The following is an 18,222-nucleotide window of genomic DNA, read 5'->3' on the forward strand; positions in this document are numbered from 1 at the left end:
ACATCTGCCAGTTCTTTTAATACTCTTGGATGCAGTTCATCTGGCCCTGGAGACTTGAATACATCTAAACTAGCCAAGTATTCTTGTACTAACTCCTTAGTTATTCTAGGCTGTGTTTCCTTTGCTGAATCATTTGCTTCAAATTCTTCAGGTCGGGCATTGTTTTCTTTATTGGAGAATACTGAGGCAAAGAAGGCATTGAGGAGTTCAGCCCTTTCTGTGTCCCCTGTTTGTATTTCACCATCTTCTCCTCTGAGTGACCCCACTGTTTCTTTGTTCTTCCTTTTGCTACAAACATACCCATAAAAGCCTTTTTTGTTGCTTTTAACCTCTCTAGCAAGCCTGAGTTCATTCTGTGCTTTAGCTTTTCTGACTTTGTGTCTACACGTGCTGGCTGTTTGTTTGAATTCCTCTTTGGTGGTTTCCCCCCTTTTCCATTTTTTGTACACATCCTTTTTTAATCTTAACTCAGTTAAAAGTTCTGGCTTCTTTAGGCACCTTCCATGTTTCCGTCTCATTAGTATTGCCTGACGTTGTGCTTTTACTATCTCCCTCTTAACAAACTCCCAGCCATCATGAACTCCCTTTCCTTTTAGTATTACTGTCCATGGGATCTCACCCAGCGCTTCCCTAAGTTTTATGAAGTCGGCTTTCTTAAAGTCAAGAAATTGAGTCCTAGTATGCTTGGCTGCTCCTTTCTGCTGTATAGTAAACTTCAGAAGAGCATGATCACTCGCGCCTAATGATCCTTCCACTTCTACCCCACTAACCAGGTCTTCAACATTGGTTAGGACCAGATCTAAAATGGCTGTTCCTCTTGTTGCTTCTCCCACTTTCTGGACAATGAAGTTGTCTGCAAGGCCAGTGAGGAATCTGTTTGACCTTATGCTCTTGGCTGAGTTTGACATCCAACAAATATCCGGGTAATTGAAGTCCCCCATTACTACTATCTCCCTTCCTTTTGCATGCTTGGCCATCTGTTCCAGGAAGGCATCATCTATGTCCTCCGTTTGGCTTGGGGATCTATAGTAAACTCCCACAATGAGGTCACTGTTATTCTTCTCTCCCTTAATTTTGACCCAAATGCTCTCACTTTGGCTTTGAGGTTCTAAATCTTGGATCTCTTCACAGGTATACACATCCCTGACATATAACGCCACTCCTCCTCCTTTCTTGTCTGGTCTGTTTCTCTGAAATAGATTGTATCCCTCCATTATTACATTCCAATCGTGGGACTTATCCCACCAGGTTTCAGTGATGCCTATTATGTCATATTTAGTTTGCTGTACCAAGAGCTCAAGCTCATCTTGTTTATTTCCCATGCTTTGCGCGTTAGTGTACAGACATTGAAGTCCATTAATCATTCCCCCGTGTCTCTTATTTAAGGATTTTTTCCTCCCACCACTAGGTCTGCATGCTGTTTGCTCCATTTGGTCTATGACATTTGGATGATCATCTTCATCAATTGATAGACTCCTACCTTCAGGAGCACTGTCTCCCTCCCCCACATTAGTCAGTTTAAAGCCCTCCTGATGAGGTTTCTGAGATTTTTGGCAAAAACATTTCTCCCAACCGTTGTGAGGTGCAGCCCATCACTTGCCAGAAGTCCATCTTCAAGAAACTGCAGTCCGTGATCTAAGAATCCAAACCGTTCCTGTTTACACCATTTGCGAAGCCAGCTGTTCACTTCCACTATTTTTCCCTCTCTCCCTGGGCCACGTCGTTCAACTGGGAGGACAGATGAGATGACAATTTGTGCATTTAATTGCTTCAATTTCCTGCCCAGAGCCTCGTAGTCTACTACTCACAATTCAATAGTCACTAGAAACCAAAACCAATCCATTCAAAAGTATGTATTCTAATAAAGATTACAAACTCAAATAGAGATTACAAACTCTAACGGAGATTACAAACTCAAACTCAAAGAGATATGTATAAAACAATAATTCGTTACAAAGATTTTCTCCTTTTCACTCGACAATAATGTTGATCCTTATAATTTATCAGCTTGCAGATGGAGACTCAGTTTCAATCGTTAAGCAGAAGTCAGTTATGGATTGGAGACCAGGACAGGGCCCTGTTTCGATGTATTCACCTTCATCAGCTGGATGTATCAAATATTACATGAAAATACATTTAAATTCTTACAGGACCCTGTTTCGATGTATTCACCTTCATCAGCTAGTATATTTAATAACAAGAACTCCAACTTATTAAACATTGTAATGTAGCCTTGTGGCAAATGGTTCTGCTTTTAAGGTTCCTGCAGGAGAGCTTCTTCTACACTCTGAGTGCTTGGTTGGAAGTTTCTTGCACCTTAGATGCCCACAAATGTGACAAATTGTGTCAGAAGTGTAGAGAAAACTTGTGTTTATTTTTTTTTTTTTTAAATCAAAGGTATGTATGCCAGCTGCAGTGATCATGGAGCCCAAGAAAGTAAAATCTCTCACTGCCTGACAGCAGCCACGAAATTAAAAGACGCCTGCTTCTTGGGAGAAAAGCAATGACAAACCTAGACAGCATCTTAAAAAGCAGAGACATCACCTTGCCAACAAAGGTCCTTATAGTTAAAGCTATGGTTTTCCCAGTAGTGATGTATGGAAGTGATCGCCGAAGAATTGATGCTTTTGAATTATGGTGCTGGAGGAGACTCTTGAGAGTTCAATGGACTGCAAGATGATCAAACCGATCCATTCTTAAGGAAATCAGCCCTGAGTGCTCACTGGAAGGACAGATCGTGAAGCTGAGGCTCCAATACTTTGGCCACCTCATGAGAAGGGAAGACTCCCTGGAAAAGACCCTGATGTTGGGAAAGATGGAGGGCACAAGGAGAAGGGGACGACAGAGGACGAGATGGTTGGATTGTGTTATCGAAGCTACCAGCATGAGTTTGACTAAACTGTGGGAGGCAGTGGAAGACAGTGGAAGACAGAAGTGCCTGGCGTGCTCTGGTCCATGGGGTCACGAAGAGTCAGACACGACTAAGTGACTAAACAACAGCAACAACAAACAATGTATGCCAGACAGGTAAACAAACAAAAAAAAGACAACAGATTTCATGGCTTGGAGCAACACAAATTTAAAATAAATTACTGCAATTTTGGACAAGTCTGGACTATTGGAACACACATATTTGAAATAAACTTGAAGGCAGGTCCATAATGGATGTTGGGATACTGCCAGGGAGACAAAGTCCATCATGGCCCCCACGTCGTCTCCGGACGATCCATCGATCTCCCGTAGATACAGTATCAGCAATTAGCGACACGAGTTTCCAGAAATAGCTTGCCACATTCCAGAGCTCATGCACACACTATCAGCAGATAATTCACAGCGGAAGTTGCACGCAGGAGAGCATTATTTACAAGTTTTATTCAGCGTTGATCAGAACAAAGAAAACATGACTGCCTGCTTCTGTGTCTCCAGACACACAGAGAGAAACGAAAGCAATAGAAAACATAAACTTCCTGTGAACAGGAAATGCGCAGACTCTGTGACTCACAAAGCCTGCTCCCTTTTAAGGTGGAACGGAAATATCCTAACATCCTCCCCCTTTCCGTGTAACCTGTAGTACCTGTGGTTCAACCCAATTGCAACCTTTGTACGTAAACCTTAAGTTGTTCTCTGTTAACAACCTTAGACAACAGATCAGCAGGAATTTCATTTCCTGGCATGTAGGACACCCGAATGAGTCCTTTCTGAATACACTCTCTTGCACGATGTAACTTAATCTGCAAGTACTTGGTTCTTTGCTTGCAACTCTCTGAGTTCAGCAAAGCCAAACAGGATCTATTGTCTTGATACACTTGTATAGGTCATTTCACAGAAACTCTGATGTCCTTAAACAGTTGCATCAACCATTCACAATCCATGAGTGAAAATGACAGAGCATTGAGTTCTGCTTCACGGGACCTTAGGCTCACTGTCGTCTGCTTCTTGCACAGCCAGTCAAACAGACAGTGGTTGTACATGTAGCATACTCCAGAAGTGCTTGTACCATCTGTGGTGTCACTTCCAAAACTTGCATCTGCAAAGATTTCAAGACCTCCAGTCTTCTGACTGGTGAACCTCAGCCTGTAGTGCAAAGTCCCTTTCAAATAGCGGGCTATGCACTTCAGAGCTTTCTAATCCTGAACAGTAGGATTGTTAGCATGTCTGCTAAGCAAGTTAGTGCTTACAGCTATGTCAGGTCTTGAGCATCTAGCAATGAAATTCAACTTGCCTAGAATGCATCTGTACAGCGTTGTGTCAGAAAACGCTTCAGCAGTACTGTCTACCTGGTAACCTTGCACCATCGGTGTGTCTGCTGGGTTTGCATCAACCAAATTCAACCTGGTTAATACATCAGCAATTTTCTGTGTTTGGTGTACCAGAAAATTACCTGCTTGGTCCCTCTCCACCTGCAGAGAAAGATAGTTGGATACCTCACCAAGATCCTTCATGTCAAAGTGCTCCTTCAGCTGAGCTAGGGTGCTTTGGTAGAAAGCCTGATTCTTCCAAAACATCAGAAGATCATCAACAAAACATAAACAATACAGTTTGTTTTGCCCCTCCTCCTTGACAAACACACATGGATCAGCTTTGCCCTGGTGAAAACCTAGAGAAAGCAACGTCTCAGTGAGTTTTGTGTTCCAACACCTGGCACTCTGCTTGAGACCATATAAGGATTTCCGCAGTTTACAGACCATTCCCTTCTGTATCTGCATCCCATCAGGTGGAAGCATAAACAGCTCCTCATCCAAAATCCCGTACAAAAAAGCTGTATTAATGTCATGATGGGAAACATGCAGTTTCTCCTCTGCAGCTATCTTGAGCATGAGCCGAATGCTCTCATATTTGACGGTGGGTGAGTAGGTCTCGTGGTAATCCTGTCCTGGTACCTGTGAAAAACCTCTGGCAACCAATCTGGCTTTGTGTCTGACAACCTTGCCATTCTGGTCTGTCTTGGCCTTGAAGACCCATTTGCTGCCAACCAGTCTCATTCCTGGGACTACCGGTACCAGTTCCCAAGTTTGGTTCCTATTCAAGGAATCAACTTCAGCCTTCATGGCATTAAGCCAAGGCTCAGAATCTTTAGAGGTTAACTCCTGAACCTCTTTGAAGCTTGAAGGTTCCCACACCTTCTCTGAGCTACTAAGAACAGCAGTTGCTGTCTTAGCAAACTCATCAGCAAATCTCTTTGGAGGTCTGCCCTTCGTCGCTCTTTCAGATCTGCGTACTAGACGCAAGTCTTCTGGATTCATCTCCTCCTTCTTAGGAGAAAAGTGACCAATGGTGAACAGTGGTTCTTCCAGTTCATTGTCAGGCGCATCAGATGGTCTGACTGAGGCCTTTGCGCTCTTGTAGTCTGCTGTGTCATCACTGTCACTGACAACAGCAGCAGCGCCGCCCACTGAACTGGAATCCGAACTCTGATCATCATCATCATCATCATCCTCAGCAGCTTCCTCAACATTATCTGCTTTCTTCACATCACCTTCATCCTCCTCTGGGTAACTCTGGAAAATTCCCACATTTCCCCCCCACTTAGGATTGTACTCAACACTCTTTGTGAACTTAATGGACTTAGAGTCAGTCATCCATACCCTGTATGCACCTTTTTCGTACCCCATGAACAAACCATGTGCCCCACGCTTCCCAAGCTTGTTGCTCTGTGGGGTGTGTACCCACATGTCAGAACCAAAGATTCTCATGTGTTTGATGTTGGGTTTCTTACCAAACATCTTCTCATAGGGAGTAGAACCAATAGGTGATGACAATCTGCGATTATAAGTGTAAACAAAATTCGACAGAGCCTCCCCCCAATACTTATCAGGGAGATTGGCATCATGCAACAATGTTTTCATTCCTTGCAGCAACGTTTATTTGCTCGCTCCGCAAGCCCATTCATCCATGGCGATCTAGGCGTTGACAAGTCATGCTGGATTCCCTTCTCAGTCAGGAAAGCTTCAAACTGCTGAGAAGTGAACTCCCCGCCCCGATCAGTAAACAAACAACCAATGCGTTTACCGTGAACATTCTCCAACCAAGCACAGAATGCCTTGAACCTAGGAAACGCTTGCGATTTCTGCTTGAGCATAAACACATGAATGTACCTGGAAAAAGAATCAATTAAAACCATGAAGTACCTTGCTCCACCCAAAGAGGGCGCAAGTGGACCAACCAGGTCTGCGTGCACTAGCTGGTAGGGATTGGAAACCTGCCTGCTAGACTCCTTGCCTTTTGGAGCAACCTTCACCTTGTTCTCTGCACAAGATACACATTTCATGTGAAACTTACAGGGTTTGATGTTCAAACCCTCAACCATCTCTGGCATCTTGGCCAGTGCCTTCCAAGAGAGGTGACAAAACGTTCTGTGTGCATCATGAATGCATCCTGCATGAAGAACTTTGTTAGTTTGTGCAACACAACAAGAATCAACATCAGACACAACAGCACCATTGTCATCATAAGTTATACAGAACAATCCATCCATAAACTTTGCATGAAAAATGTCCTCTTTGCCTTTTCTGATGACACAGACGCTCCTCTTGAAGGAAATCTCAAAACCACGCCCAGTCAGCTGTGGGACACTGAGCAAGTTGTCTGCAGCACCTGGAACATAAAGTACATCTTTGACGGTAGTGTGCAGACTTGCCAGTTTCACAGTCCCTTCTCCTGCAATTCGCAATGTCTTTCCGTCAGCCAGGTGGATCTCACCTTCTTGAGGTTTGAAGGAGATAAAGAGATGCCGGTCTTTCGATACATGGCGGGTACACCCCGAATCAATAATAAACCTGGCCTTGGCCTTTGGAGCAGTCTTTCTGGCAAGCAAAACCTTGTTTTCCACCGGCGTGGGCTTTTGCAGCTTGCCCCCTGCTCCTGGCCATCAGACTTGCCTTTAGCCTTTGGTGAAGCTGTGCCAGCAAACAAAGCCTTGTTTTCCACTGGCGTGGGCTCTTCACCCTCCCTCTGCTTCTGGCCATCTGCAGGCATCTGTCTCTGTTTACTTCTAGCCTTCCGGTATCTGTGAGGATGACCTTGGCTCCCATGAGAAACAGAGCTCTCAGCTGCCGACTCCTTGACTCCCCCTGGAGGCTGGAATGCTGCCTGGGATGACTTCACAGTCAGCTCCCCCTGGAGCTTGCAAACGGTGCCCTCGGCATCCCTGCATTCACCCACATTCTGGGAAACAGCCAGGACCTCCGATGCAGTCAGACTCTGGGCTTGGATGACTGGCAGATGGGCTATCTTCAAAGCATTCCACATCTTACGTGCAGTCACGTTGCCAGCAAGCGTTTTAATGTCCTCCAGAGAGACGGACAAGACTATTACATCTATGGCCCTCGAATTCTGGGCTCTCCATCTATCTGTCAGAGGAACTGGAGGGGCTTCAGACACAGTATGCCACACTCCAAACTGACGCAGCAAACTCTAACACCACATCTGATAATTGTGCCGATTTAACTTTGGGCACTTAGTGCTATCATCTGAGGCTTGGAAAAACTCCATTCCAGGTTTTTACTTGAGCCGTGAGCCTTTTTGCCTTCAAAAACTTCTTATCTCGGCAGCTCATAAATCATGAAGCCTCTGGCGCGGCTCCCAGGCCAATTAAGCCAGCTGGACATCAAAGAGACTCTGCCGCGGCAACGAAAAGCCTCACTTTCGCTTTTCCTCCACATACCTGTCAGCAGTCCGTCGCAGTCTTACTCTCCTGTAAATGCCGTGAATCTGGGCCCGAAACCTGTGGTTGGGATACTGCCAGGGAGACAAAGTCCATCATGGCCCCCACGTCGGCTGCGGACGATCCATCGATCTCCCGTAGATACAGTATCAGCAATTAGCGACACGAGTTTCCAGAAATAGCTTGCCACATTCCAGAGCTCGTGCACACTCTATCAGCAGATAATTCACAGCAGAAGTTGCACGCAGGAGAGCATTATTTACAAGTTTTATTCAGTGTTGATCAGAACAAAGAAAACATGACTGCCTGCTTCAGTGTCTCCAGACACAGAGAGAGAAACGAAAGCAATAGAAAACATAAACTTCCTGTGAACAGGAAATGCGCAGACTCTGTGACTCACAAAGCCTGCTCCCTTTTAAGGTGGAACGGAAATATCCTAACATCAGAGCTCAGCCTCAGCAAAATACATCCCTGTTAGCAGACCTTGCAGCTTGGGTGAAGTAAATTGAGACGTTTATGTACAGTTTCTGGATTTCTACAGCTTTATTCATGCAGGAACAGAATTATCTTGGCAAGAACTATTTACAGGATGAGTAGAGATAAAAAGAGAGAGCAATAGCAGGCATCTTACTAGGAGAGAACAACAAAAGGTTCAGCTTTTACAGGTGTAGTTAACTTAGAAAAAGACTACGAGCAAATGCTGGCTTGCTTGCTACACAAACAGTGCTCTTGTGTGGTTTAAAGTAATACGTGCATTAGCTAGAGGTTTAGGAGAAGGAAGTTTATTTGTTTCCCCCCAACAATCCCATCTAGCACTACCCACTAATGTGGACAGGACACACCAAGATAGATTTTGGAGACATAAACCTGGAAGTGCTTTTGTATTGATAAGACACACTAATGTGCTCATCAAAACAGTGACTCACATGTGCCCTAGTGGGGACAAAACCATGGTCACTAGTGTACATGGTGACACAGAACATTAACTTCTTGTTTTCATTTAGTCCAATTTTTCCATCCACATCTGGAAATCATATTTAGTACAAGAGGGGAGCATGCAGATGATGGAAGTCTACCAAGTTATTTATTTAAAGTATTGAGCGGTCCCCTTTTAAGGGGTAGCTCCTAAAACAGGAGTGATTATACCCTCAAGCATTTCAAAAAGAAGAGAGTAAATATCCCATTGTGTATATTAGCTGGCCTTTTTACACTGATTCACAGCTTAAACATACTCCTGGAACATGGCTAAAATGGCCGCTGTTTCTTTAATGCAAATAAAGCTGGGTCAGCATGACTCAGCGGTTTGCAGCAGGTTGTAAATATATAGTGAGAAATGTTAGTCTGAGACTGAGGCTGGTTTTTGGGTTGGTTGGTTGGTTGGTTAGTGCTGGTGTGTATAGTTATTCAGTCGTGTTTTGCACAAAGACTTTTAAGAATAAAACTCTGCAAGGATATTCCCGTGGACTCTTTTATGCTGACAAGGGTCCGAGGACCAGGCTGAGGAGACAAAGGGAGGTCAGAACCCTTTCCTCCTTTTTGCTTTTTACAAACACTGACAGGTTATGGGCCCAGTGTTTTTGAGCATGTGCAGAGTGCAAAACGACTGGCAGCATCTCAGCAGGGAGCTGGTGAGTCCTGGTGGTGTATGGAGCCAGTGGCTGTGCGTTGGAGCAGTTGGTGGCAAGCTGTAACTGTGTGCAGCGACGCTGGAGCGTCTAGGATCTGAGGATCAAGAAAGCACTCAGCGTTGGCTACTGAAACAGTTTAAATTGCTAGAGGACCACAGTAGGCAACTCACAGAGCGGCTACACCAGTTGCAGAGCCAGGCGGGACCTGAGGGTCAACAGAGGCAGCAGCTAGAAGCCGGTGAGTGCCAGCCAGGACCATCCAGTTGGACTCTAAAGAGAGAGTCAGGAGAGATTGCCGGAGGCCCCACAGAAGGGGCTCAGCAAGCACCAGCAGAGATGGCAGATTTCCAGTCTTCCCAAGTTGTAAATATTGGGGGAGGCATCCCTTTTGAACTTCTCTCGGAAAACAACTGGCTGAGTTGGTCAATTAAAATGCAGCAGTTGTTAAGGAGAGATGGACTATGGGACTGTGTTGAAACTGAGGTTTTGAGACGGGACTCTGCTGAGAAAAAACGGCTGGATGAAAGGATGAAGCACAGCCCAAATTATGCTGTGTTTGAGCAACTCTCAGTTATTGCATGTAGCAAATGCCAGCACAGCGTTTGAGTGCTGGAATTTATTAAGGGCAATGCATGTCAGAGAAACTGCTGGAACTATAATTTCTCTGACCAGAAGGCTGTTCAGGACTGTTATGAAGGAAGGTGAGAGTTTGGCAACTCATCTTCAAATGTTGAAATCTCTGTTTCTTCAACTACAGCAGAGAGGTAAGCATTATGATGAGACTGACCAAACCTACATTATCCTTTCAAGTTTGCCTGAAAGCTGGTTGCCCGTGATTAACAGCATGGAGAGTATTCGTCCCCGAGATCTGACCCTTGAGTATGTGGTTGTAAGATTGACTGAAGAAGCAGAAAGAAGGTCAGATAGACAGGCTGAACTCCAAGAGTGGAGGAGTTACAGCCGAGGGGGCCAGCAGCAGAATCTGCCAATGGAGCAACGCCAAGGTTTGGACTTGGCCATGGCAGTGAGGAGATGCTATAGATGCAACCAACCCGGGCATCTCCAACGTCAATGCAGGGCAAGACTTCCAGGAGACGATGTGTAGCAGAGACGGCAATCGACTCAGAAACGTAAGCAGAAGGGGTTCTCTTCAGAGAAGAAGAACACGCATTCTGCTCAGTTTGTTTCTGCATTTTCTCGAGAGGAGAGGAAGATACCTCGAGGAACATGGTTGCTGGACTCTGGGAGCAGCAGGATTATCTGCAACAGTCGGGAGGACTTTAAGACCCTGGAGAAGCCAGCCGATGGAAAAGACTCAATCTATCTTGCTGATGGTCGTAGAAGCAAGATTGTTGGCCAGGGAACATGTTTCCTGCAGTGCTTGAACACTACTCTACCAGAGACTCTGTTTGTCAGCAGTTTGGACTATTGTTTACTGTCTGTAAGCTGTTTGATTAATGCGGGGTATAGTGTTAACTTCACACGGGATGGCTGTCTGATAAAGAATGAAACTCAGGTATGTGGCCATGCAAAGTTGGAAGATGGGTTATATGTAATGCAGGACAAGCCTGTTAAAGCAGCCCAGGTGGTTCAGGATAATTTGCCAGTTCATAAGGGGTGTGTACATGAACTGCACAGAAAACTGGGCCATGCCAATTTCCGTGTGCTTTCAGAGATGCAAAAGGTGTGCAAGAACCTAAAAGTAAACAGCTGTAACTGTTTCCTAGATTGCAATGTATGTAAAATGGCCACATCTAAGAGGAAGCCTGTGGCTTCTAAAAGTGACAGAGTATCTAAAGAGGTTTTAGAACTTGTCCATTGTGACGTGATAGGCCCTTTTCCACAGAAGACTGAAGGGGGCGCCAGATATGCTTTTCTGGTAATAGATGATAAATCACGTTTTAGTTGGTTGTTTTTGTTAAAGCAGAAATCTGAGTGTTTCCCCACATTCAGAGAATGGGTTGCCCAAGCTGAAAAGCTCTTCGCTCGCCCTGTTGTGCAGTTGCAAACAGATAGGGGCGGAGAATTTCTGAACAAACAATTTGGGACATGGTTGCGACGTAAGGGGATCACTTGATTAACCCTTATAGCCCTGCTGAAAATGGTCTGTGTGAAAGACGTGGGGCTGTAATACAGTCAGTAAAGGACTGCCTGCTAGTGGATGCAGGATTGGGTCACAACTATAGGCTGTGGGGCGAGGCTTTCCTGACAGCGAACTTTTTGATTAATAGAACCTGGTCAAGCTCTATAAAAGATATACCTTATTGTGTATTGTTTGGGAAAGAACCAGAGTGGACAATGCTCCATAACTGGGGTGCTTGGGCACATGTAAATATTCCCAAAGCTCAGCGCCAGAAAGGGGGCGCTAGTGCGCAGAAACTGCGGTTTGTGGGATACCAGTCCTATGGCAAAGGGTGGCGTTTCAATTTACGCCCAGGACGCGTGGTTCTGTCATGAAGTGCAGACTTCACTGACCAGGACAGATGGACTGCGATCCATGCCAACCCAGATTGCCTACTGCCCCTGCAAGTAAGAGAAGAGGCTTCTTCTCAGCCATTGGCAACACAGGAGCAGGATGAGGAGGAGGCACAGATTTCCCCAAAGGATGTGGCAATAGATAATACTTCTTCTCTAGAGGAAGAGGAAGAAGAGCCAGAGATAAGGGGGGGAAGAAGAAGTAGTTGTGCCTAGGCGCTCCCAACGTTCAAACAAGGGTGTACCTCCTCAGCGTTTGACCCTAGGAGGAGTGAGAGTATGCAATGTGAGTTGTGTGGAACCACAAAGTTATAATGAAGTCTTAGACTTACCCCCTGGAGAACGTGCTTTGTGGGAACAAGCTATGAAAGAAGAAATGGACTCTTTTAAACGTAACAAAGTGTTTGAGGTCATAATGCCGCCACCTGGTGGCAGAGTGGTGTCATGCAAGTGGGTTTATAAAAGGAAAACCCTTGCATCTGGGGAACCACGTTTTCGAGCCAGATTAGTAGCTAGAGGGTTCACTCAGATTAAAGGGGAGACTTATGATGAAGTGTTTTCTCCCACTGTAAAGAGTGAAACTTTTCGTTTAATGCTTTCCATTGCTGCTGTAAGACAACTAGAAGTGCACCATTTTGATGTTGATGCTGCATATCTGCATGCATATTTAGACCATGAAGTGTTAATGAGACAACCCCCTGGGATTTCTGCTCTCATCCTGAGGCAAAGTTCTTAACCCGAGGTACTATTTCTGGGTTAGCGGAGTCTGTAACCTGAAGCGTATGTAACCTGAAATGTATGTATGCTTTGCACCATAAGGTCCCATGGCAGGTTACAGCAATCTAAAATATCAATATTAAGCAGTATAGTTTAGGTGTACTCTCATTTTGACTCAAGAAAATCACCATTTTATAGTTCAAATCGGGAAAAATAAATGCAGTAAATGGACCAAAGACTGCCATTGGGGGTAGCAACAGAACTGCCGCTTCACCACGCTGAGAAGAAATTAAATATTTTATTTTTCGTCTCCCGTTAGATTCACAAAATGTTTAGGGGTATGCGTACCCCTGCGTCCCTGCAGAAAAAATCACTGTACTGTGGTACCTTGGGTTACAGACACTTCAGGTTACAGACTCCGCTAACGCAGAAATATTACCTCGGGTTAAGAACTTTGCTTCAGGATGAGAACAGAAATCGTGCTCCAGCGGTGTGGCAGCAGGAGGCCCCATTAGCTAAAGTGGTGCTTCAGGCATGTGAGGAAGGGGGGGAGGATTCATAGGGGAGGTGGGGAGACAGGGGGCTGTTGGATTTTGTTGTAAAATTCCAAAAATAAATAACAAAAAGTTGTTTGCATTGCTAATTAAAAGTAAAAGGTTGCGTTTCTGCTGTCTGGATGTCATTTGCTAAAACCAAACGTGTTTTAAAAATTGAACCTATACAGCAGAAATACTCACCACTGTGTTCATTGGTGCTTGCTTCCAGCCATGCACAGAACTGCAGTCATGTGCCATAAATTTAATCATGAGATTTTATTAGTAATTTGTTTTTAATGTCTGTGTTTTTAAGGTGGAGGTATTTTTTAAAGCAATGTGTTAGAAAAGCAAGATATTTAAATCCCGGTGGCCTGACTCTGGATTTTATTATGGAGCTGTCATTGATGCACTACACAGTTAGGAATCGCCCTCAAATGTTGCTGGGAACTGCAAATGGGGAGGAGAGCACTGTAGCGCTCAGTTGCTCCTTGAGGGCTTCTCATAGGCATCTGGTTGGCCACTGGGAGAGCAGGATAATGGACTAGATAGGCCTTTGACCTGCTCCAGCAGAGTTCTCTTATGTTCTCTCTCCCAGGGCAGGTTAGACTGCCAGAATCTTCTGAGAGCAGCCATTCAAACCATCCTAAAAAGCAACCTACTGTGCATGCTCCTGCAGCTATTTCTTGGAAGAGAAGGGGGAACAATAATTGCCACACCTTATTCTAGTAAGTGGAGGTGTGCTGGATTGCTACTAATACAATGAATGGCAGTAGCTTGGGTTACATTACAAACAAAGGCTAAGCTCCGAAGTTCATAAGCAATGCCTGGTAGAAACTAGAAGGAGCTTAGGATGTCAGGGGGTGAAGGTGTCAGTGGCCTGCAAAGGACAAGCATTTCAAGCCCCGAATTCTTCTCCAGTTTGAATTAAAATGCAAATCAGAGACAAGTTCTTTCCTCTTGTCCCTTCCATTCAGTGCAATGGAGAAACATTACTTCACTACTTTGAATAGGAGCATAACTGAGAGGGTAGAGGAACCAAAAACAAAAATTCTGAAGACAGAAGAGGAAGACCATTCTCCCTTGGTTAACTTCATAGGTGGACTTCCCCTCACCAATTTTGCCCATGCTGCCTCTGAATTTGTACTAGGGAAACATTTTTCTGTTACACTGAATGGGAGCAGGGTTGAAGAAAGGCTGAGAGGAAAGAAATTCTGACAATTCTTTGAAAGTTTTCCCTCTCCAACTCCTCATGGAGATTTTCAGTCCTCCCTTGGAGAATATTCAGTGAAATGCCCTTCCTTATTTTACCACCCACAAAGCAAGTGGAGAATTTGTGGGCGGGCCATTTTCACTCTGTTCTAGATTTTTAAAGACAATGAGAGCCTCGGTTGGGCTCAGGGGGATAAAAAAGAAGTTTTCTCATCCAAGTTCATCCAAGGTAGGCTTGGGAGATCTTGCCCATCTATGCTCTGTGCCTTTCTTGAAGATATATAGTCAGCATGGATTTCTGAAAAATAAGTCATGTCAGACTAATCTGATCTCGTTTTTTGACAGAATTACAAGCCTGGTAGATGAAGGGAACGCAGTGGATGTAGCCTACCTTGATTTCAGCAAGGCATTTGACAAGGTGCCCCATGATATTCTTGTAAAGAAGCTGGTAAAATGCGGTCTTGACTATGCTACCACTCAGTGGATTTGTAACTGGCTGACTGACCGAACCCAAAGGGTGCTCATCAATGGTTCCTCTTCATCCTGGAGAAGAGTGACTAGTGGGGTGCCACAGGGTTCTGTCTTGGGCCCGGTCTTATTCAACATCTTTATCAACGACTTGGATGATGGACTCAAGGGCATCCTGATCAAATTTGCAGATGACACCAAACTGGGAGGGGTGGCTAACACCCCAGAGGACAGGATCACACTTCAAAACGACCTTGACAGATTAGAGAACTGGGCCAAAACAAACAAGATGAATTTTAACAGGGAGAAATGTAAAGTATTGCACTTGGGCAAAAAAAATGAGAGGCACAAATACAAGATGGGGGACACCTGGCTTGAGAGCAGTACATGTGAAAAGGATCTAGGAGTCTTGGTTGACCACAAACTTGACATGAGCCAACAGTGTGACGCAGCAGCTAAAAAAGCCAATGCAATTCTGGGCTGCATCAATAGGAGTATAGCATCTAGATCAAGGGAAGTAATAGTGCCACTGTATTCTGCCCTGGTCAGACCTCACCTGGAGTACTGTGTCCAGTTCTGGGCACCACAGTTCAAGAAGGACACTGACAAACTGGAACGTGTCCAGAGGAGGGCAAACAAAATGGTCAAAGGCCTGGAAATGATGCCTTATGAGGAACGGCTAAGGGAGCTGGGCATGTTTAGCCTGGAGAAGAGGAGGTTAAGGGGTGATATGATAGCCATGTTCAAATATATAAAAGGATGTCACATAGAGGAGGGAGAAAGGTTGTTTACTGCTGCTCCAGAGAAGCGGACACGGAGCAATGGATCCAAACTACAAGAAAGAAGATTCCACCTAAACATTAGGAAGAACTTCCTGACAGTAAGAGCTGTTTGACAGTGGAATTTGCTGCCAAGGAGTGTGGTGGAGTCTCCTTCTTTGGAGGTCTTTAAGCAGAGGCTTGACAACCATATGTCAGGAGTGATCTGATGGTGTTTCCTGCTTGGCAGGGGGTTGGACTCGATGGCCCTTGTGGTCTCTTCCAGCTCTATGATTCTATGATTCTATGATTCTATATGCTTCCCAGGACTTGTAGTTTACTGGATCCAACTTAGTTCATTTCCCATACTTACTCAGAAGTTCAGTTGCATCCATTATTGCTATCTGTTCTTTAGAACATGGTTACCCTTAAAGGGATTTTTGGCAAACATTTGTAAATGTCAAGTCTCAAGGTTGTTCTACTAGGTGAAAGGGGCAAAGATTTCAAAAGCTATTGATTTCTGCAGCACCCTCCAAAGACTTTCCTTCTTAGCTCAGGCAAAAAGTGAAAGTTATTTTTAGACAGTTTGTTCTAGCACCGGGAGACTCCAAACTGAGTTTATTGGAATATTTTTCCAAATACAGTTGTCTGCCTGTGCTTTATTTTTAGCATTGACACATCTGCCAATCTCAGTGTACAGATCTATTGAAGGGTTACCAAAAAAGCTTATCGTATGTTGTCACTCAGTTAAACAACTTTGCTGTATCTTGGGTAGGACATGCGAGGGAATCAAAAGGTCATCTCAGACAGGGGTCTCAACCCACCCAGCTTCTACGTCCTGCAGCACTTCAACCCACCAAGTCAGGGCTGGATATCTTGCTGCTGGACTGCAGCTCCCATCATCTCCAGCCACCTATCCAATGAAATGGGATTATGGGAGTTGTCCCAACTGAGCCCTCATGGCAAGAATGGGGAACCTGCAGCTTTCAGGTATTCCTGGACTCCAGCCCCCATCTGCCCCAACCAACATCAGGGGTGATGGGCGCAAGAGTCCAACCACTGTTGAGGGTCACCAGTTCCTCAGTGGCTGACTCAACTCCTTCCACTCTGATTGGCTTCATTTAGCACAAAGAGTAACAAGACTTCTTCTCAGTGGCTAAAAAGCTTCCATCTTGGCAGATTTTACCCATCACTCTCATACAGTGGCGGAGGAAGGGGGGTGCAGGCATGCAGTTTGCCTCAGATGTCATCACTGAGGGGGTGTGTGTGTGACAAAATGGGTTTTTAAAAAATTGTGCTCACGAAACTTTTTAGGAGTGAGGTGGTGGCTTAGGCGCCTGCAGGGTCCGCGCTGCCTGAAACAGCAGCATGAGACTTTCGTCTGCCTACTCCCTCTCTCTCAGATGCCCTACAGCTGAGGGGGAGGCAGCGAAGAGGCTCCACGTGTTGGAGAGGCTCGCCCCGCCCCCATGGGTGGCTCGACATGCCCCCAGCTGCAGGACACGCCCCCGCACCAGGCACTCAAGCGGCTAGCTACTCCGCTGCACACATATGCACATGAAGAGGCAAGAAAGATAAGAATGGGGTTTGTTGTGTGTGACTAATTTCTTAATCCTGCTATTTGCCCTTTGCAATAATGTCTTCAACGTGGAAATCGTTATACAAAATATGGATTAAATATAAAGGAATATTGAAGCCCAAGATACCCCTGTTCTCGTCACCCACAGAAGCCATGGCAGTTTAAAAAAGAAATATGAAAGGGGAATGGCCAACATCAGTCTTAGAAGCAGATAAGGATAAGCCAACATTGAAGCAATATGAGGAACTTAAAAACTCGCTTACAGACTGGCTACAATATTTCCAGCTACACCAAAGACTAGCTACAGATTCAAAACAAGGAATTGCAAAGGAAACATCTAGATTTGAAAGAGAATCAATACTTAACAAAAAGAAAATTATTTCACGAGTGTATCTTCTGGAATGGGAAACAAAAGAAGAACAGTCATGGTTAAATGGGCACAGGACTTCGGGCATAATATACTTATGGAACAATGAGTGAGATTATGGACGACAGACATTAAATTCACAGCATGCTATAATCTCAGGGAAAATACCATAAAATGGTATATAGATGGCATCTTACCTGCAAAAAGTTTGCTAAAATGTATAAAGGAAAAACATCAACCTGTTGGAGATGTAAAAAAGAGGAAGGATCATACTCTCATATGTGGTGGACCTGTGTAGCCATTGGCAGATACTGGAATGATATTTATAATGAGTTTAAGAAACTATTTAAAATTACTTTTAAAAATAACAAACCCCAGAGATTTTCCTACTTTGTATATTACCATCAGAAATTAAAAAAGATATAAGATCATTGTTTATGTATGGTATAACAGCAGCTAGGACACTTATAGCAAGGAACTGGAAAAATGAAATGCTCCCAGCGATTACAGATTGGCAGATGCTCATGTTAGAATATCTACAATTAGCAAAACTGACGGGATCAGTTAGAGGAATATCAAAACAAAAAACAACTAGAGAACGGATAATATTTAAGAATTATGTAAAACTTTATTGTACAAATAATTCCATATTAGCAGAAATTGAGTGATATTTGTAAAGAAAAAAAATCAAAGGAATGTATACAAAACAGAAAGAAATGATATTATATAATGTAAAACTGTGTAAAAAAGAATGTTATATCAAACAGTATAATGAGAAGGATGGGAAGGATCGTGCCGATGATTACTTTTACTATGTAAATA

General features: G+C 44.4%; 1 protein-coding gene and 1 long non-coding RNA gene across 2 annotated transcripts in view; one reads left to right on the forward strand and one right to left on the reverse strand.

The window, feature by feature from the left end:
• LOC308470398 overlaps positions 1-14,418 on the forward strand; it is a 28,516-nt gene extending 14,098 nt beyond the window's left edge. The window contains exon 2 of the long non-coding RNA XR_013982406.1: positions 13,715-14,418. This is a non-coding gene — a long non-coding RNA (uncharacterized lncRNA). The remainder of the gene's footprint in view (positions 1-13,714) is intronic.
• The window catches only part of LOC308469655 (cytochrome P450 2C42-like), a 40,340-nt gene that overhangs the window by 13,158 nt on the left and 8,960 nt on the right, over positions 1-18,222 (reverse strand). The window lies entirely within an intron of this gene.

The sequence above is a fragment of the Podarcis pityusensis genome, assembly GCF_964106645.2.
Source record: "Podarcis pityusensis genome assembly, chromosome: 1".
In the NCBI taxonomy this organism is placed as follows: Eukaryota; Metazoa; Chordata; class Lepidosauria; order Squamata; family Lacertidae; genus Podarcis; species Podarcis pityusensis.